Consider the following 22,067-nt stretch of genomic DNA (forward strand, 5'->3'; position numbering starts at 1 on the left):
TTGACAACCACATACTACACCGCCAACCAGTTTCATACAACCTAATGCCAACCAAACCGAGAAGTCCTTCTTTGATTTTTGAAACGACGGCCTATGTAACGCGAGTCCACCGGAACGCACGTTATCCCAGGATAACGTCAGAGTCAGAACAAGTGGGTCTGCCGGAGGAAACGGTAAGCGACGCGGAAGCCGTCTCCAAAAAATAGCGCCAAACAGTGAGTAAGAAAACTAACTCTTTCCCCCTCTCCAACAGCAAGAGGTTTACTACCACCTGACTAACATCCTGAAGAAAGATGTTCAAATCAAAAACAAGGTAATCTCCTTTTTTCCGTGAACTATTCCCAGTAGACCAGATAGAGACTTCATGTCCGTTAAGACAGCAATAGCCGAGTTTATCCACTTATAGTTCATTGCCTTCTGACCGTATTTTAGATTAGTAATGAACGGAGAAAAGCCCTTTACGCATATTGTTTGTAGTCTATACAAGATAACATAGACTCACCGCGACATACAAAAAGCCACTGAGACAGCAAATAAATAGTCCTTTGACCTCATCAAGTCAAAAGTTATTCTAAACACTAACTAACAAACGAAAACAAGCAAGGAAAAGCGATGTGGTGTTTACTTAACCTCTGTTTTTAACTCGACCGTAAATTCTTTCTTTCACCTAGTCTGTGTATGGAAAAAGCGCCAGGGAAGCGCAATGAATACAGTATACTAAGACTGTTTGTTAAGAATATTCGTTTTAGCATTATCAAAGAGAGAACACTAGCAATTAATATGTTGTTAGGATGTGATAATACACACTATTTCTTTTTCACAGGAACAGGTACTAAGAGATCTGACTCCTTACACCAAGGGTGGTGAGTACACAATAACCGCCCCCAGAATTCACAAGGTGAGCCCAGCTAAGCTCCCCTTAATCTACTTTGGTCCTGACGAAAGCCTCTAGACTCTGCACGAGGCTGAAACATGTAGACCAGACCTCCTAAAGATTATAGCCAGTGCATTAGACCAATAACTAGGTCTTCACATGCACGTTCACGATTTTAATTTCCCAAAGTCAAATATCTCAAGAATAAAGGAAAAGAGTTTTGACAACCGGGTTTTTTATCTTCAGAATCACTTTTTCACTGAGCACGAGCACACCCTCTTTTTATCTCTCTGACCACTACTGTAGAACCAGTTGGTCTTCCTCCATGGGGAGGCAAGCATTTGGACAAAAAAAAGCCCAATGATCATGCTATTACGACACACGAAGGCGGAGAACCAACATATACCGCCCGAGACTTGTGTACGTATATGAGGGTTTTTTAACGACAACCATCCACGTTAAATGAGACCCTGGTACACAGGACAAGTGGTCTATTCCCCCCTTCATTGTTGATTTTTGTACTATTGGCTTTGACATGCCCTCATGCCATCTTGAATTCTGACTCTGTCTAGCTGGAGCTTTGCACGCACAGGCAGGTCCCCAGGTCACTCACAATTTTTAGGCTATTCACATACAAGATTGTTTCTGTACTTTTGGGGATGTTTTGTACTTTCTCAAGCTTCGCTAAGATAAGGGGCTGGAACATTTGGGAGCACAGAAGAATACGTGAGAACTCTTTTGCCTTTGGAATGCTTGCATGGAGAGTGGCCAACTCCAGTAAGTTTCCTTGGCGCAGAGGAAGTCCTCTAGGAAACTTCAAGTGCTTTGAGATTATAAAACTGGGGTTTGTTGACTTGGAAAGCAGGATTTTGTTTTGACCTGAATGAGCGAAAGACGTGTCGAATTCAGTGTAGCAGTTCCTTGCTTGCTGAGTCTCTTGACCCCGGCTGTGAATTCCCCAGACAGGAGTGGGCTAAGATGCGGTGTTTGCAGCCGGTGTTGTATTCGTTTTGATTATTAGCATTGTGATGTGTGAGTGTGTCTGTGTGTACATTGAAGTCTCCAGTGGTTATAATCATCTGGATGTATTTAGTATGTATATCTTTTCATGTTTCCTTTTGGTTCCTTGTGTCTGATTATTTGCATTTAACAGTGTTTATTTCTTGAAGTGGACATTCAGCATTATCATTATTATTCCTTGTATTTTATTTCATGCATTTACCAGTTGCATTTGCTTACTTGTAAGTGTGTTATTTTGAAAACTGTCTTTTGATGTGCCTCATTTTATGAGAGTGAAATCCCTTTCCAGGTGTTTTTATTGCTTGCTTTACCAGCGCCAAGACGCTTCGGCATTCGTTTGCGCTTAACAAATGGCTATCCTATCCTATCCTATCCTTCGCCGAGTGTGTGCCTCCGTGTGGGACAGCTGTATTTTCCATTGTTTGGGAGGGCGAAGCAATACAGCAGCAGAGGCACAACTCCATGACCTGCAAGGATTGCTGCTCCATGCATCTAAAGGTGCCGAGGAAACAGGTCCCTCAAGCTCCTCGATCCCAACACTGTACGACCCCTCAATGCCCTTTATGCCGATTGTAGGGATGGTCCCGGGACCGCTTGCAGAGCCGCTACCAACAGTCATCGTCTTGATCCAAGTCATCGGGTAAATCATAAGAATAAGAAGTCCAAGAAGTTGACGTGCTCTTGGACTCCTCCACACCAGTCCAAGTAATCAGAACTGGCACGGGAGCGTTAGCACTTTAGGCTTTGCTCCACCATGCCGCTTGTACCATGGTTGTCTCGGCACTCAGTTTTCAGGAGCCAGAACGACTCCTGCCCAACTTCAGGAGTTTTATGACCTCATAGTTGGGTGGCTGGACCCTGTGGAAGAGGCCCCTACTGGTTCTCTGACAGCAAATTACCCCTCAGCACCAGTCGGGAAACTTAGATCTGGTGCTGGATCCGGGACGCTGCCCCCACAACACTACAACGTTCCCCGGCACCTGTTCCAGTGCTGTCACTCCTGACGCCACTGATGGCCAGCAGCAGCCCCATCGTTATACCCAACTGCGACACAGAGCCAGATGGGCATCGTCCAGGGCCAACTCTGGCACCAGCTGGCTACCATAAGTTCTGAGTCGGAGCCAGTGCCTTTTCTTTTGACAGGTCAGGAGAGGGTTAAGATTGGGAGGGGTCAGAGGACCCTTATGGGTACCGCCATCCACTGGGCGAGACCGAGGACAACTGGTACGAGGAACTGGCTACGGAGGAAGGTGTCTCACTCACGATGGTGGTGCAGAGGGCAGCTGAGGTCTTGGACCTTCAACTGCCTACAATGGAGGTCAAGACGGACATCTTGACAGAGGTGTTTCTTCTGGGAGTCGCCTCTTCTGAACCTTTACTCCTATTTAATGATGCCATTACATATGTCCTCCTTGGGGCCTTGTCCAATCCGTGCACAAGGGCTTCTGTGTACAGTATAATGGACCACTGCCATCGCCTCACTCCCGGGAACTCCACATTCCTCACTCAGCACCCCACCCATGAGAGCTTGGTGGTCCAAGCCTCCACTTCCAGGATCAATCCCAGGTGCTTCCCTACCACTCCACCGGATAGGGAAAGCAAAAGGCTGGATACCTTCGGTAAGAGGATTTTCTCTTTCGCCACCCTAGCACTGTGTTCGGTGAACACCCCAGCACTGTGTTCGGTGAACACCCCGTGACTTTGTTACACATCTCGAAGATGTCAGGAGTGAGTAACAAAACGTTTTTGGCCAGTGGAGAATGTTCCTTGTTGCCCATATTGTGTTCTTCCCAGGGTCATTCAGCCATGCAGGAGTTGTATTCTCAGTTGATGGCTTGCTGGGAGGAGACGGTCTGTGAGACAGAACTACAATTCCCATGATTCCTGCTCAACCGGAAGTATAAAAGCAGCTTATGTGTCCAGCATGCTGCAAATTATTCTTGCTGGATCTTTGAAGCAGAGCTGCTGTGCGTTTATAGCTGAGTCTACTTGTGGGTAAGGGTGAAGGGCACTAATCAAAGTTTGGATTGTTGAAATGGTGGCCGAGTGAAGGTTTGCTCCCTAATCACTACTCAGCTCTGTCTATTCAAGCAAAGCGGACATTTCTTTTTGTGTCGGGAACGAGTTCCTGTAAAACATTTTTGTTGTGAAGTATTTGCCGGTGTTATTCCTAAAACAATTCACAGTTCGGTGAGTATTCTTCACCTTGCCCAGATAACTTGTTTGTATCTGAATTCTTTGGTTTTTGGGTGAGAGAAACAGCTGTGAATTTTACCAAAGAAAACACCAAGCAACTGTGTGAAAGTATTGTGGCTTCCCTACTATATTTTTGTTACTGAGATAAAAAAAAGTCCTAAGGAACTTACGAACTATACAAAAGGAAGTTGCGTTTATGAAAATGAATAATCCCTGATTCCTTGACTGCTATGATACAAATTTGTTACCCATTGGAACATTTATTAGTTCTTTTGTATTCTCTTTTCGATATCCTAACAGGGCATCGTTTGAGTTCTAATTAGTTCAATCCCTGTTAGACTTGTCTTCTTGTTTTATTTGGTGGGTATTCATGATTATGGGAATGGTGAAGGAAATCTACCAGTACAAGTTTAGGCACTACAAACTGTATTTCTGTATTACAGTATTACTTGGAGGAAAGAGGATAGTGGAGTACTTGGACACTTGTCCTTGGACATAAAGTTATCCAGGGTTATTTTCTTTTGCAGGTAAAAAATTACATATACTAGTATAGAAGAATTTTGATGATTATCAATCATTCAAAAATATATATATATGACAAGTTCATATGTTATGTTTTACAGATCTGCTTTCCTGCCGTTCCCTAACCTTCCCTCCCTCACTTGATCACCTCAATAATCTTTGCTGTTATAGCAATCGAATTTAAGGCTATCAAGAGGTGGACCACTTCAAGCAGTGAGCCGATCCCGAGGGACTTGATTATTGAGACTCAACAGCTTTTTAGGCCGATACCAACACACTGTGTGGGTTTTGGTTGTAGAAGGCTTGCCCATGATCTCGGAGGAGGCACAAGCCATACTGTTTCAAGCAATTGCTGATGGGCAAGATGCAGCAAAGCTCACCATCAGGGCTTGGCATGACCTACTTGCTGGGTAGAGTGATTTCATTGTCAGTGGCACTGAAAAGGCAGGCCTGGCTAAGAACCACTGACCTGTCAGGGGGTGACCAAGCTTTGCTCATGAACGTGCCCTTTGATGGCTCTCACCTCTTTGGTGCGAAGGCAGACTTAGAGCTGAACTGCCTTAAGGATAGCAGAGCTGCAGCTAGGTCTTTGGGCCTATCTATGGCAACCCCAGTCTGCCTTTTGCCCCTTCAGTGCTTACAGTAGCGGCTACCACCCATGCCCTTTCCTGCCCAGCCACCATTGCCAACATGGTTCCCAGCCCTTTAATGGCCCTAAAAGCGTTTTCCAGAGATCATATGGGAACACTAGCCAGACATCAGGTCAGTCCACCACTCCACCAGCAGCAGCTGCAGCCTCCAAACTCCTTTAGTTTGCCTTTATACCAGCATGAGCACCCGTAGGCGTCAGGATCTGCATCTGCCTCACTGGAAGTCGATAACTTCTAATAAATGGGTTTTGACAATCATCCAGAAGGGCTACTCCATTCCCTTTTCTGTAAACCCCCCTCATCCATGCCACCCACTTACGACTGGCAGACGGTGGACCATCTCTCCTGGCTCCGTCAGGAAGTGTTGGCTCTTTTGGCCAAAGGAGCCATCGAGAGGGTGCTGCATCAGAAGTAGGTTGTGGGTGTTATTCCTGCTACTAATGGTCCCCAAAAAAGAAAGGAGGCCTTCGTGCTATCCTAGAACTGCATCTTCTCAACTTCTTCCTGAGAAAGGAAGAGTCTGAAATGCTCATCTTAGCTCAGGTCCTGTCTGCCCTGGACCCTGGATGGTGACCTTGGACTGACAAGATGCATATTTCCACATCCACAGGCTGCCGGCCCCCAGGCGCTACCTGCGGTTTACGGTGGGCCAAGAACACTTCTAGTTTACAGTGCTCTCCTTTGTCCTCACCAGTGCCCCTTGGGTGTTCATGAAAGTGATGGTAGTGGTTGCAGCACATCTGCGGAGGTCAGGGTATTCCAGTCTTTCCCTACCTTGACAATTGGCTGATCAAGGCCGGCTCGCCATAGGCAGTCACTTCCCACCTCCAGACTACAGCGGACCTCCTGCATTCACTGGGGTTCACTATCAATGTGCCAAAGTCACACCTGACTCCCGCTCAGACAATCCCGTTCATTGGGTTGTTCTGGACCCAGTGCAGTTTCACTGCGAGTCCAGGATATTCGGGCTATGATTCTGATGTTACAGCCTCTATCGTGGATTTTGGTGAGATTGACTGTGGGGCCATTGGGCTTGATGGCCTCCTGCATCCTTCTTGTGACACATGCCTGCTGCTCATCAACCTGCTGAAGCTCTGGGCTGAAAAGTTTCAGTGCTCCGTCCATCATCTCCTTGTGTTTGCTTTGTCATATTGCACCCACACCAGACTGTGTCTAACTAATTGGGACATCTGGGGGAACAGCACACTGCAGCTTCGCCAACATGTCCCTCATTTGTGTGGGACCTCCCATACCAAAGACAAGAACATCCTGCACATGCTAGTCAGAAAAAGGGCATTAGACATGTTCTTCTCCTTTCTCTTCCCTAACTGGTCCGTAGACAAAGCCATTTTGCCATCCTACGTCAGAGTATGGCAGACGCCAGAGGAATGACAGGATATGAAGGAAGATAGGCAGAAGAAAAAACAGAAAGATGGAGGAGAACATGGAACATAGGGAAAAGGAGAGTTTAAACAAGGCTAATGCAAATAAGAGGGGTGAGACATTAGATAGGTTGTTGGTCTAATATGATGTTCAGTCTTTTTAGCGGGTGGAGGTGAATTCCTTACTTTCACAAGGACCCACAGCACCCTTGCACCCACTGTGCAATCCACTACCAGTGACATACATCCCACTACATTCATAGGCATGCACAGTTTATTCAATACTGAATAGCTGGGTGGAAAACCCTTCAACTTGTATAACCAAAACATCATTGAAGAAATGCACACTTCTCCAGAATTGTCATTGTCTAAACTCACTAATGAGGACATTAACAAAAGTTATTTTCCACAATTACTGTACTTATGACTGGCCCCAAGCAGTTAGGATGGCCAGACCATAGTTTAATTAACAGCTATGGTGGTCAGACCATAGGTTCATTAATTTCTCTACTAAAAGCATGCTCTGTTTAAAAAAAGGGATCTTTCTTTTAACCCTGAAAACTTTATGCCACAGAAATGTAAACTCTAAACTTCTGAATACACAAAACTGTTTCTCAACACACTATACTCAATTTGGTGACACGCAAAGAAATTCTGGCACATCTATAAAATTAAAATGTTCTTGTGCATCGAATATTCTTGCTCCCGGCCACCTGCAGGCCTTACCCCCAAAGATCAATCAGTGACTGACAGATTCCCTTCGCCAAATTAAATGTTAAGGCAGGGCACTAGAAAGGCACTGGAATAAATCAAATATACTGTCTCAACATACCACTTGCAATCTAGGGGTGACAAATCAGCTCGCACCAGTGCTCAAAATAGTTCCAATCCCAAACTACTGAGGCAGATAATTCTACAAAAAGGTGTTCATACCTATAACGGGTAGCTAACCCTTTGTCTAATGATGTCTCCTGCTACACTCAAATTAGCTGTTTTAAAATCCCTTGCCTTCTCTGTCAAAAAGAAAACTGCTCTAGCAGACAGCATCTCTTCCACCAGCCCTTGAACTAATGGCCCTCGACCAATAGTACTACCTGCTCTTCCTCTCTTTGTGAGTTATCACCAGTTACTGATTATATCATACAAATCTTTATGTTCTTCAAAATTCATGGGAGTTTGTAATGCAAAAGTGGTTAGTGTGCGTCTCATTGGTCAGTCATCTTTCACTAAAAGACTAATTATTACCTCCTCTCAATTGAACTGATGCTTTAAACATGCCATAATCACTCCTATTGCAAACCCTTTGCAGACCAAGCCAATCTTTCAAACTACCAGCCTATCCCAGACTTATCCTCTGTTGCAAAACAACTTGAAACAGGAACTATCACATCTGGGATCCAATGGCCATCTTGCTGACTTTTAATTGGGATTTGACCCCTAAGAGGCACTCAGTCAGCACTGCTAAATATCAGGGATGAACTACTCCATACCCAGGACCAATGCACACTCAGCTCTTCAATTTATAAGACCTTTCGGAAAAATTGTGACACCATATTTCACAAGTTGATCCCCAGATGTCAGATTTGGTTGGCATCAGTAACACAGTGCTATTTTGGTTTACTTGTTTCCTATTGTGTTTTTCTAAAGCACTGCAAAAAACCTTGGGGTAATCTCCGAGTGCCATGAATTAAATACAGAGACGAGTAACAATGAATTACGTTCTGGATAATAACTGAACATTTCCGAGTGGTATCATAGACAAAAGGAATCCACCAGTCATGTATGCTGATACAAAGGTGACAAGGCCTTGGAGAAGCGTCTGCGGGATAAACAGGGTGAAAACTGTGTTGTGTACAGATTTAGATTCCGTATATAGGTTTCTCGATTTATGCCCTTAAATAGGTGCAATTCACATTGCCCTTACTTGGACATAGAAATCCGGCCCTTATTTAGATATTGTCCGTACAAACCAAATACAGGCATGGCCACCTACATCCGTCCATCCACGTCACAACGAATTCTTGGAAAACCAGTCCCTTAAGCCTTTAGGAATTTCCCTCAGCTTGAATATTGATTTCTCCAAGAACTCATTAAGTATGCATGAACATCTATTTCTTAGGGGTTCATTCATGACGTTCCTCTGCCCGACTTTTACGTCAATACTGGCATTCCTAGACACCTCTAAGGTATAAATATACCAGCACTTGCCTTGGCAAATTGCGGTTCCCGGAGGATTCGATCCAACCCAGACTACGCGGTTCGCCACAGCAAGTTCGGAAGGAGATCGAGTTCCAGCCTGATGCACTGACCTGATGCTGTCATCCTCCTCGCAGAGAATCCAGCTCCAGTGCTCTCTGACTTCCCTTGCGGGGGGTTAGACTATCGAGTCCAGAAAAGAGATTCCAACCTCTCTCATTCTCAGGTATGGAGCTGACTAGAACTTATAGAAACTTTTGGCAACTCTTGGCTACACTAAAATATAGCTAGCTATACTTTAGAAATAGCACCTACTTCAAACCTCGTACTGCACTTAGGTTAGGTACACTGGGGTAGAACAATTTAGAAGCATCAGATGAGTATCACATTTTAGCTTATGTTATTTATGTATGTATTTTGATTAATATATGTCATAGCTACAAACCATGCTATTGCAGTATTATTTTATCGTACTGCTAACCTCGTACATATTGGACTTCGCAGTATGTCTTACGATTGTAGCAATTCATATCTCTTGGACGAGAAATAAGACTGTTCAATAAACCCTTTTATTGAAAACGCCCATCTCTCTAGTCCTGTGCAACTCTGTAGAAACGAAGCATGCACAATTGACTGAGTGAAACTGTTATCTATTATTTCCACGATTCTGAGACTGTTCCGATTCTAAAGGGAAACAAAGTTGTCATGTTTATGCGGTTGTCAGAGACTAATCCCTTCTTGTAATTTTGAGAAGTTTCTAGTGACCTCTGAGTTAGCTGGCACACACAAGTAATTAAGTTTAATATACTCGATAGAGACATACTGACCTTAGTCCTATGTCAAATCTATAGTGTGTGTTATTCTAATGCGCAGAACCTATCAGGGATATGGGAACTACACTACATGGCACCCAACGGTTTGGTAGGGCACTAATTTAAAGCTAGATACTGAAGTAACTCTGTCGTGCTTTTCTCAGAGACCCTCTACTCATAAAACTCCATAAGATGTCTGGAGTGGGTAGAGATAATATCCGCCATAGCTGAGTAGGACGAAAGTCCTATGTATTAGCTGTTTGGTTTTGTTCAATGTTGAAGGATACAGTGTACAAAAATATTGTGCACCTTATCTTTGTTTCCTTGAAACTTGCTCTGCAATTTTTCATTAAACAATATCCGACACCGGAGATGTTGTCGTCAACAACGGTCAAGCTGCGGCTGACTTTACAGGTCTTAATGAAGACGAGTTGGGTGTTATACACATCCCACCAAATTTAAGGAGAGCCATCACTCTAAAACTTATAAAACATGGTCTGACACCAAGAGGTGGTAGAGCAGTTTTTGTGATAGAGGCACATGAATCTCACCAGACAGAGGTATTCTATTCATTGATAGTATTCCCAGAATCAAATCCAGTAACACATATGTTTCACTTCTACAAAGAAGATGAACCACCTGAGGAATATATTCCCTTTGAGGATATTGAAATTCCACTCACATACCAGGAGCATGAGCTCTGGTTTAAAGGCACCCTAAAACATTACAATCACATTACCAGCCTCAGTCCACTAGGTAGACCAGGAGCAACGTGGCCGATTTTAGCCGGCTACACACCTGACCCTGACATTGAATCAATGTCAGACGAGGAATTACTTAATAACATACAAAAGCTAATAGAACTATACAGTTAATCCACAACTGTCTGAAAGTCCTGATAGGGTCTTTCCTAAAAACAATCCTATCTCTTCTAAAAAGAAGTGGGAAAATAGCAAACAGCATTCCAAAGAGAAACGTTCTCATTCCTGAGGCAGGTCTACTCTACAGAAGGAGCCCTCTGAAAGGAGGTACAACCTCAGGAATAGGGATAATTTGAGAAAACCTGATAGCTATCAAGATAATGATACACGTTCCTCTCGTACCGTTCAGATATCGTCACAGATATCTGAAAGAAGGTGACGGTCAGAAAACAAGGAAGAACGCGTGAAATCCAAAGACGATCAACACGTTCAGAAAAATAAAGCAAAACCTCAATTCACCAAGAAAAAGGTAGAAGGTCTGAAGATCAGACATGCCGAGAATACTGAGAACCCAACTCAGGAACGGAGAATGGACCCAGACCATGCTGGACAGTGCAGCAGAAGTTACAATAGGTCGCCAGAACCTGAAGGGACTTCTGGAGACAGTGAACTTGAATGAAGACATACAATGTGAGACTGTAGACACCAGGGTTAGTTCTCCACATAGGTTATATGAAATAACACTCCGGATGGAGGGAGACATACCAAGAAAAGTGAAAGCACTCTTTTGGGAGCATCTTTCGAGGGGTTATAATATACTTCTAGCAGAACGAGACTGGCCACCAGAATTCGTCAGGGAATGCCCACATGGCAAGGCCATCATTATGCCTACCTTCTCACACCATGTTCCAGTTCATTTAAAATATACATTAGCCAGGAAATTGGCAGTAGCCCAAGCCCCAGCACTATATAAAAATCATGTAGGATGGGATGAGGACTCACCTCACCATAAAATCCAGTTAAAAAATCAACCAACTGCACAAAGTCAGTACCCAGTTAAGCAAGAAGCTAAAAAACATGTCAGGGAGATTTGAGATCAACTTGAATATCAGGGGGTGATTGAAACATGCACCTCATCAATGAACAATCCTTTGTTTCCTTTCTCCAAACCAGACAATACATATCGTCTAGTTTTGGATTACAGACACTTAAATTCTTGTTGCAAAATGCACACAGTACAGCATTGATGAATAACATTGTGCATAAAAAATATAAAACCACATTAGGCATTTCAAATGGTTTCTTTTGTCAAAATATTGCACCTGAAAGCAGATATTTGAACGCTTTCTCAATAATGGGGACCCAGCGTCAATTTTGTCGACCGCCCCAGGGATTCAAAAACAGCCCGGGGTTATTCTCAGCAAGGGTAACAGAGTTACTACAAACTTATGCTGACGAGGCATTGTCATATGTCGATTATATACATCTGACAAACGATGACCTGGATAGCCACTTGAACAGGGTGAGCACCATATTATTGGGCTTCGCCTCAGAGGGTTACAAATTCAACTTTAAAAAGTCAAGAATTGCCCACCTTAACGTCCTTTTCCTAGGATATGAACTATCAAGTGAAGGCAAAAGCCTGGCAGCCAACTTTTTAGAAAAGTGTGCGCTGTTCCAACCTCCAAAAACAATGAAGAATTTACAGTCGATTCTAAGTTTCCTGAATTTTGGAAGAACTTACATTTTAAATTACACAGAAAGGGTTAAACCTCTGTACATATTAATCAAACCCGATTTTAAAATCACACATTGGACACAAAAACACACAGAAATTTTGCGTTCACTCCAAACAGACATGTTAGCAACGAAATACTTGCAAACACGCGTAAACATACACAACTTAGTGATCCGAATAATTATGGGTCAATGCGGATTCACCTACTTAACTTTTAACGAAGGTGAAACAGTACCAATTGCATACAAATCCCACTTGTATACACAAGCAGAAATAAAATTCACTTCTACAGAAAAAATTCTGACAGCAGTTCAAACCGCTGTAGCAAAAGAAAGAGCCCTAGCACAGGGGAAATGCATTATGATTGTGACTCCTGTACCAGCCCTAGAGGCGGTAACAAAGGCTAGCATTCCAAATGAAAAAAGCTTTACATCAGAGATGGATACAGTGGGTTAATTCTCTTGCTGCAACTGATGTTGAATACGGTTTTGATCCATATTTAAAACACAAGCATTCCTGCAATATGAACACGAATGTCTTCTGCCTACTGAAATTCTCCCTCTTGACCAGTACGAATTTATAATTTATACTGATCGATCTGCACAACCCGCTACGGGGAGAAAACAAGCTTACAGTGCAGCGTGTGCTATCGTTAAAGGTCGCATGAGAGATTGAAAATTTAGACCAATGGTCACAAAAACCCAATCTCTAGGAGATTGTACAGCTCAGCGAGCTGAACTACAAGCATTTAAGATGGCACTTGAAAATACAGATCGCAAATTCCCCACACTAATAGTGTGCGATTCTTTTTACTGTGTTCAATCTTACAATGAATATTTACAGAATTGGATTCAAAATGGTTTCAAAGATGCAAAAGGTGGCACAATTAAGCACAAATTGCTTTGGGAACAAGTAGTTCAGTTGCGAAACGGACTACAAAACACTCACGTGGTACACACGCTGAGTCACCAACGTGATGGTGTTCACGTTGAAGGGAATTCATTGGCTGATGAAGCCGTGAAAGGGGCTGTGCAAACGGCTTCCGTAGCTGCAATCACTCATTCAAAAACGAAAATAGACAGTGAAATAATGCTGGCTGTCAATGCATCAAGCAAAGGCAGCGGTGCGGCATTACCTAAAAGGTTTCCACTCAAATACTCATATATAATTGATGCGAACAATGTTCCGTTTGCTCGAATCCCTGGAGTGGGGGATAGGGTAATACCAAACATGGAACATAGACTAGGGCTAATCCTAGCAGCACATGAAGGGCTCGCCTCTGCCCATGCAGGTGTTTACGCCACAGTATCGTTATTAAAACAGAGATACTGGTGGCCAGGCATTAGGAAACAGACCAGGAATTATGTCATGGACTGCGAAATATGACAAAAGATGAAAGTCTCTACTGTGAAACGTCCTGCGCAGACGCCCCTGTTAATTTCAGATAAACCATTAGCTTGTGTTTACCTGGACCACTGCGGTCCCTTACAAAGGGATGGGAACTATAAATATATCATGGTCGCAGTGGATTCGTGCTCTAGGTTCCTATGGATGTGGCCTCAGTGCTCGGCTGACGCTCGAACTGCTATAAAAGATTTGCGAGTCTTTATCGGCACATACGCAATAGGCAAACTACATTCTGACCAGGGTCCTGCGTTTAGCTCTAGGGCTTACAAAGAAGCCATGGTCAGTCTGGGCGTAGCATTGCGGTATTCTTCTCCATTCCATCCTGAGGGAAATTCTGTTGTGGAAAGAAAAAAACGGGACATAAATCAGTCTATAACAGCTAGGGTATTGGGTTCAGGTGATGGGTGGGTTAAACATCTATATGGGGTCCAGCCCGTACTAAACAACTTGCCAAGAAGTTCTCTAGGGGGTGTCACTCCATATGAGGTCCTGTTTGGGACTAAAATATTGGTTCCGGACTTAGATATGAAAGGCACAGTGGTGGAAAACAAAAATTTGATGTCAAAGATCGTTTGGCTGTTTTACAGCACTTAAATGAAATAAGAACGCCACAAAGCAACGTGGTCCTGAAGCCAACCACCACTGAGAAAAATCCGGCCGTCCCAGCAAGGCCTGTCTGGATCCCAAAGCTTGGGGATCTAGTCAGAGAAAAGATTGCGGATAAGAAGGAATTTGGGCCTTCATACAGACAACCAGTATCTGTCCTAGCAATCCACGGATCAAGAACAGTACTTTTGCTGCCCCTTGCTGGTAAAAAGGAGAAAAGATTTGTGGCCATCGCCCTGATCAAACCACACTATGTGGCCGATACTGAACAGTAGGCCAGGTGGACTCCGCCAATGTAGCAGACGTATTCCTCTAGCTACAATGCAAGAGGTTCAAACTGAGAGACTCATCACCTTTGAAGATTCGACAGTAAGAAATAGAGGACTAAGCAACAATGCTATGGACCTTGTACCTCTTGAGACCCAAATGACAGTTCGTCCAGATACACCTGTCTACAACGAAGTAACAAGTGATCAACTGGTTCCAGCAATTTCATCAAACACGAATGTAATTCCAACCATTGACAGAACTGCTTCTGGCTATTTCATGAACTTTGATATGTTTTCTGAGGATTCCAGCGAGCCTGAAACGACGCCAGTACAAAGAACTTTTAAAGAACAAGTAACAGACTTTTTTCATCTCCTGAAAAAGACTTATCTGGTTTCACCATGGATTGAACTATGGATTGTTTTGGGAATATTCTTCTTTCTACTTTGGTTAGCTCTGGTAATAACTCTGGGTATGCTGATTAATGGAAGATATATTCAAATGGACACAGCAAGTAAAAGAGTGAACTTACTTCTCCAGCCACACAAATCATCCCATCGTGAAGCAAGAGACTTGTCAGCAGTGAGCATCACAGCGATTCCTATACCTGATGGTATAGTTTGGGACAAAACCAAATATGACATTTTTGGTCCATCAGAGCTTTTGAAGATTCCACATTTATTTAAAATTTAATTAAGTGACTTTGTTACCTCCAGTACCTTTTCTGATGATTGGGACTTCGAGACTGTTCATAATATGATGTCTGATCTAGAAATGTCAACTGTATTCACTAGTAATGAATATTTACAAGGTTCCTCAGACTATGAACAAATGTATTGTTCTAACCACTATGGTCATCATTTCTTGCATAAATCTGCAATGCCTAGAAATGTATTTATGTATAACCAATGGGTACATTGTCCTACGCCACCAAAGGGTAGCTCGAAAACATTTGCAATGAAATTTCCATATTTTTCAGGGTTTAATATCTCTAATGCAGAGACATTTTACTTTCAGAATGTCAACAAGACAGGAATGAAAAATATGTTAGCGAATACCAAACAGATTTATTCTACAGCCTTTATTGCCCAACTGTCTAGACAGGGTAACGACTTTTGGAAAGACAACATTGAGACGAAAACTGTCTGGGGTACTAAAGATTGGCAGCACAGGGAATAGAAGCTTTGTTTAGAGCCTGTATCATCCCTGAGCAAATTATGTTTTTGAATGACACTGTCCAACAAACATCATGCCAAGATTAGCCAAGATAAAAGACATGAACACTCCGCCTATACCTGCACCTACAAGTGAAAGCACTACACAGGGGGAGGTACATACTATTTTGAATCAAAACAGATCAGATCCTGAATGGAAAAAATGGTTGCTCTGGCCCTTAGACACAAACAACTGTCAAGATAGATTCCTGAACAAAACACAAGGTTTTACCATTCATAGGCCAGACAGCATCCGGGGGTAGTAACAACTTACAGTGTAGGGAAACTTTGCCTTGATTGGCTACAGAAAGCTACACGAGAGGATGTAAAACAACACTTAACTTTACTTCAAGAAGACGCAGATCTTGAGGAATTCTTGCTAGGACCAAGAAAACCGCATAAAAAACGTTTCATATATGCCGGTATCTACGCTGCTTATAATGAAGCATGGAAGGTCACCCGAGCAGAGACTGCAGAACGAATACGAGAAATTGATCGTATTAATTTAGAGGAATCTCTTTCTGTAGTAGACAATGGGTTAACGACTCTGTTGTCCAGGATATATTCTTTGGACAGCACTGTATCCTCTGACATAGACATCATGGAACAAGACTTGGTCATGTTGCAACATGGTCAGTCACAGCTATTAGGCTGGACGCTTCAAAAACTGCGTGCTGGCTATGTGCCTTGGCGTCTAATCAATACTACGTCACTGTTTGCAGAATTCAATCTCACTGATAGACAGAAATTGGCACAAAGGGGAGCAGACTATACGGTGCTGAGCATTGAAAAACTGGAAAAATTACCATTCACAGTGGCAGAAAAAACAGCTACTGAGTGGATTATACATGGTAAGATTACTCTGCCTGTTACGACTTTCTATTTTCAGTATTGCCTAAAAAATATACCAGCAGGCAAATATGAAAGGTTGGGTAAAGAATACATAAAGACATCCTGGGATTTACCTTACACACATAGATGTTGGAGTGGGGGACTTGAAGTGTTTCTTAGCAGTGAAAACTGTGAACACGCACTAAGCGCTTCTCTCCTTTGTCAGGGTATTAACTTACACGGGGCCTGTGACAGTTCCACTACAAACTTATCCTGCCACCTGCACGGTTCACCGGCAGCAGTGATTAATCCAATCTTTGGTCAACTTTCAAATGGGAGTTACATTATGTTGAATGACAGCTGCTGTGGCATGCTGCCAGGTATCCCATATCTAGTAACGGTTACATCCAGGGTCATTTGCTGTATGCAAGTCTTGTTTCCTCAAATAGAAATAGTCAGGGAGTCGCCTTTATGGCCTTCACTGAATATCTCTTCTATACGAGTTGATACTCTAAGCAGAATGAAAGCCATTCTTTTACAAAAACTGTGCCTTTGACCAAGGAAACCTATGCCCTCCAAGTCGCAAGGACTTCTGCAGAGATACATACCCTTTTGTATACAAACTGCCCTGTACATTTCTCAGAAATGTTAGGTCGTATCTTAAACATGTCTGATACGAGCGGTATTGTACATGTATTTAAGAACGTGTGTGCAGGACTGTTAGCACCTTTTCAAGCAGTCCTCGGAATTTTTCCAAACTTCGTGCACTCTGTGTTTGGCGGACTGCCGCTCCTTTTAGCACTCGTTGCAGGGATACTATTTTTGCTCTTACAGCTACGATATGGCAAGCCAAATCACCAGCAATACCCAGTTCACCATGGAAAGAACTCTATTGGAGATGAGGTGTCCAAATTCTGGGTTTACCTCGTCTATGAGAATTAAACACCACTTGGTTTCTGTCATTCAGACCAATTTGGCTAGATTGCATCTTACCTGTTCTACGCTGCCTGCTATGCGGTGAAGAATGCGTGCTGGACATTTGTCTGACACTCCCATCAGTCATGCCTACGGATATCGATACTCTGCTGGACCCGATAACGGCCCATACTATGTGTTGTCCCCAGCGGCTACCAATCCTGATGGCGGCATTCATTGAGATCTCACAGACGCAGCATGCTACTGCTGAGGTACGAGAGGAAACTCCAGGCGCGCAGGTAACATCCAATCTGGACATTGCTGATGCTTCCCATGCTGAAGGCTATAGTTCGACACGAGGCATTCCAACTCTCACCCACAACGGTAGACGACTTGTTGTCTACAGGATTAGAAAATGTTATGTTTTCTCCATCCCACACACTGACTTTTGATTCAAGCACACAGTGTTCCGGAGAGACTCTGAATTTGGCCTTCATTCTTTTTTAAACATAATACTGACTTTGGAACTTTTTCTATGATTATATATTTTTTTCTTCCTGGCCTAAAAATCTTTTTTTTCATTTTTTGGCACAGTAATCTGCTTATAGTAGAACTATTCATAGAGAACAGAATTCTTTGATAACACTTCCAGGGACAGTATGCCACCTTGTCATGAATAACAAATCGACTTGTGTATGGTTTCGGCCTCTTTTTTCTTCTGTATTTACGAGCCATTTCATCACATGTATATATTTTTGTTCATTCATTTAGCATTCCAATGTGATCCTATGCTTAGAATGGAACATTGCCTTTTAATATGTACAACACTTTATGCATAGCAATGGTTTTGTAATGTATTTTTAGAACATATGTTTTAGATATGTTTTTAGCTTATTTTAGTAAACCCATGGGATACTCTGTTTTAAGATATGTTTAGAACGTTTAGGATTTAGTAACGTCGTTCATACGAAACTGGAGTGGGTGTTGTGCGCAGATTTAGATTCCGTATATAGGTTTCTCGATTTATGCCCTTATATAGGTACAATTCACATTGCCCTTATTTGGACATAGAAATCCGGCCCTTATTTAGGCATTGTCCGTACAAACCAAATACAGGCATGGCTATCTACATCCGTCAATCCACGTCACAACAAATTCTTGGAAAACCAGACACTTAAGCCTTTAGGAATTTCCCTCAGCTTGAATATTGATTTCTCCAAGAACTCATTAAGTATGCATGAACATCTATTCCTTAGGGGTTCATTCATGACGTTCCTCTGCCCGACTTTTATGTCAATACTGGCATTCCTAGACACCTTCAAGGTATAAATATACCAGCACTTGCCCTGGCAAATTGCGTTTTCCGGAGGATTCGATCAACCCAGACTACGTGGTTCGCCACGGCAAGTTTGGAAGGAGATTGAGTTCCAGCCTGATGCACTGACCTGACGCTGTCATTCTCCTCGCAGAGAATCCAGCTCCAGTGCTCTCTGACTTCCCTTGCGGGGGTTAGACTATCGAGTCCAGAAAAGAGATTCCAACCTCTCTCATTCTCAGGTATTGAGCTGACTAGAACTTAGAGAAACTTCTGGCAACTCTAATATATGTCATAGCTACATACCATGCTATTGCAGTATTATTTTATCTTACTGCTAACCTCATGCATATTGTACTTCCCAGTCTGTCTTACGATTGTAGCAATTCATATCTCTTGCACGAGAAATAAGACTGTTCAATAAACCCTTTTATTGAAAACGCCCGTCTCTATTCCTGTGCAACTCTGTAGAAACGAAGCATGCACGATTGACTGAGTGAAACTGTTATCTATTATTTCCACGATTCTGAGACTGTTCCGATTCTAAAGGGAAACAAAGTTGTCATGTTTATGCGGTTGTCAGAGACTAATCCCTTCTTGTAATTTCGAGAAGTTTCTAGTGACCTCTGAGTTAGCTGGCACACACAAGAAATTAAGTTTAATATACTCGATAGAGACATACTGACCGTAGTCCTATGTCAAATCTAAAGTGTATGTTATTCCAATGCGCAGAGCCTATCAGGGATATAGGAACTACACTACAACTGGGTTAAGGCATCTGAACAACAGGTCTGAGGACAGGTGAATAGATACAGGGAGGGATAGCCAGAAGCCTACTCAAAGGGTAGGTTTTTGGCAATCTCCTAAAGTTGAAAAAGTCAGATTCCATGTCTAGAGACAGAGGTAGAGAGATCCACAGGGATGAGCTTTGTAGATAAAATGGAATTCCTCTGAATTTCTTGTAAGACATTACATGCCTGGAGGGAAGATAAGGGACAAAGAACTTTGACAGGTAATTGAGAGCTCAGCCACATAAATCTATGTGGATGACACAGATGAATTTGGACGGTGCTCTTTCCTTTACAGGGAGCCAGTGGAGGGCTTTCAGCAAGTACAGCGTAAAGGCTTTGGCCATAGTGATGGTGATGCAATGTTCACAGATGGGAATGGTTTCTCTTCCACTAAACAAAAGAGTTTTTTTCGAAACCATTAAAACACGCCACACAAGGGAGAAAATGTATATCAAATAATATTTAGTTTGCTTGAATGAGCACTGCATGAAAAACCTGCTAAGCAAGCAGCACCTCTCCCTTTATAGCACTGCAGATATCATATGGCACAGGCAAGCAAGCCCATGCTTCCCCACTGCCCAACCAGCCACATCCAGCAGATTAGCTGCTGCTGGTGCTTCAGGTGAGGATTGGCAATGGTCTATTCAATGTCTAAGCCACTGGAGTCACAATATAGTTGGAGAGTGGGGAACTTGCGGATGTTATTTTTGCAGCAGGCAAGATGGGGTTGGTGGTATTTTATTTATCTTCATATTAAAACTGCACCATCTGCATCCCCAATATTACATATACAACTCCTTCGATACCATTTGAGAAATCAATCCCTCCATCCTCTATTCTCCCAGCGTTGCCTGCTGTGGTACCAGAGTATGATCAGAGCATCATCTGACAAATTTCATTTCCCACCTAAGGGCTATAAAGCACCATCCCATTGGAGTTAATAATTGGACATCTATACCTAATGGGACAACATTTTGTAAATTATATTTAGGGCGTGATTTTTATATCAGACAATATTTCAGCATCTGATGTTGTGACATACAACTGCCTGCTACGGCATCAAAGCTCACAACATTAGACCACATATTCACAAAACTAGCTCACACACAGACACGAAAGAGTCTGACCGATTGGAAAGTGCCAGATTGCCCTGTAGGCCAGTCCGACCCGGCACCTCGGATATGTTAACCTAACTGTTTCTTTCTTAAGAATATGAAGCAGTTCATGTTTTCATTAAGGTAATGTATGATGGAAACAGTATAGCCGTTTCTCATCTTGCTAGACAGGGTTTCACCCTCTGACACAAAAACATGAAGTTGCCCGGTGCAAAACTAACCACTGGGATTAGAACATAGCCTATTGAGCACAAAAACACTACTGGAGTTGTGGGGGAAACTCAGATAAACCATGCTGGTGCATGTGCAATAATAACTCAAATAAACTATGCTGGTGCATGTGCAATAATTCAAAACATGTGTGGAGGGATTCTCCAAACCTTAATACAGCCCTGCAGATGGCAGGTGTTTAATTGCTGGCACAAGTATCTAGTCTTCCTGGCAGGCGCCCCATACCTTGACAGGGCCCACTCACAACTGGTGTTTCCTTTCTGGCCCTCCCAGGCCCAAGCACAACAGCCCCCCTTTATCCCAGCCTACCTGGCGCACAGTCTGTTGGAACTGTGAGGTTGAAGGTCACCAGGGGCCCCCGTTCACTGGCATTATTCTAAACTTGATGTTTGCATACTTAATGGCGGGGGCGGGAGAGGGCGTGCGGGGAGGACTGGAAACTTAAACGTGTACCGCGGTCACTCTGCTGCTTCCGTTAGTCAGCTCGGGGGTTTCCATGGCGACGGCCACGCGCCGGTGTTTTAGAAGGCTGCTGCGCGCTCCTCGGTAGCCCTCACAGCGGAAGGTGCGATGAGCCCAAAGGGAGGAGGGGCAGCCCGCGCACGTGGAACACACATCCCCCATTTCAGAAAATTGTTTTCTGTTAGCTAATATCGATGCAGACAAATGTTTTGCGTGCACTCGTGAAAAGCAACAGCTGATCTACCTTTCACCTTGTTTGCTGCATTTTATTAGAGATAAATAATTAGAGTTTTGTTATGGTTTAACAACTAGTCGCTCCTTATGGCCTATGGTTCGTCTTTCGCTGCAATGGAGGGGCGTTATTATGTTTGGTTTACATCGATTTACCCTTCATAAAGCGCCAAATATCGCCTAGCCTGGCCGCATCAGGGGCACCAAACAAAAAAGAAGATAGCTTACTAAAACTTCTAAAAACATGTTTCCAGAAAGAAAAGCCGCCATGTGTAGTGTTTTACTTCAATAATAAGTTGTTATTTGACTGCATGAATGTGGAATCCCTAGGTTGCTAAGGAAGGCTGAGGCAGGGCCGGCTTTAGCGCTGGTGGCGCCCAGTGCGACAATTGTTGTTGGCGCCCCCCCCAATGACCACCTCTGCCATGGATTCCCTCACTACCACCCTTTAACAGTACCCCTCAAGTCTCCATAACCACTCTCTCTCTCTCAGATGCATTTAATTTGTTGTATAGCGCCACTGATACCAGTGTAGAGTGTCAGAGCACTTTACTAGTCTTCAGTGTTGGATGGGGTGTCTGATGTCTTCGA

At 43.2% G+C, this 22,067-nt stretch overlaps 1 protein-coding gene across 1 annotated transcript in view; it reads right to left on the minus strand.

The window, feature by feature from the left end:
• Positions 1-21,198, minus strand: part of LOC146796583 (kinesin-like protein KIF19) — a 1,608,680-nt gene extending 1,587,482 nt beyond the window's left edge. The window contains exon 1 of the mRNA XM_085629222.1: positions 21,093-21,198. The gene's annotated coding sequence lies outside the window, so the exon portion shown is untranslated. The remainder of the gene's footprint in view (positions 1-21,092) is intronic.
• Between the last annotated feature and the right edge of the window lie 869 nt (positions 21,199-22,067).

The sequence above is a fragment of the Triturus cristatus genome, chromosome 10 (assembly GCF_964204655.1).
Source record: "Triturus cristatus chromosome 10, aTriCri1.1, whole genome shotgun sequence".
NCBI classification, from domain to species: domain Eukaryota; kingdom Metazoa; phylum Chordata; class Amphibia; order Caudata; family Salamandridae; genus Triturus; species Triturus cristatus.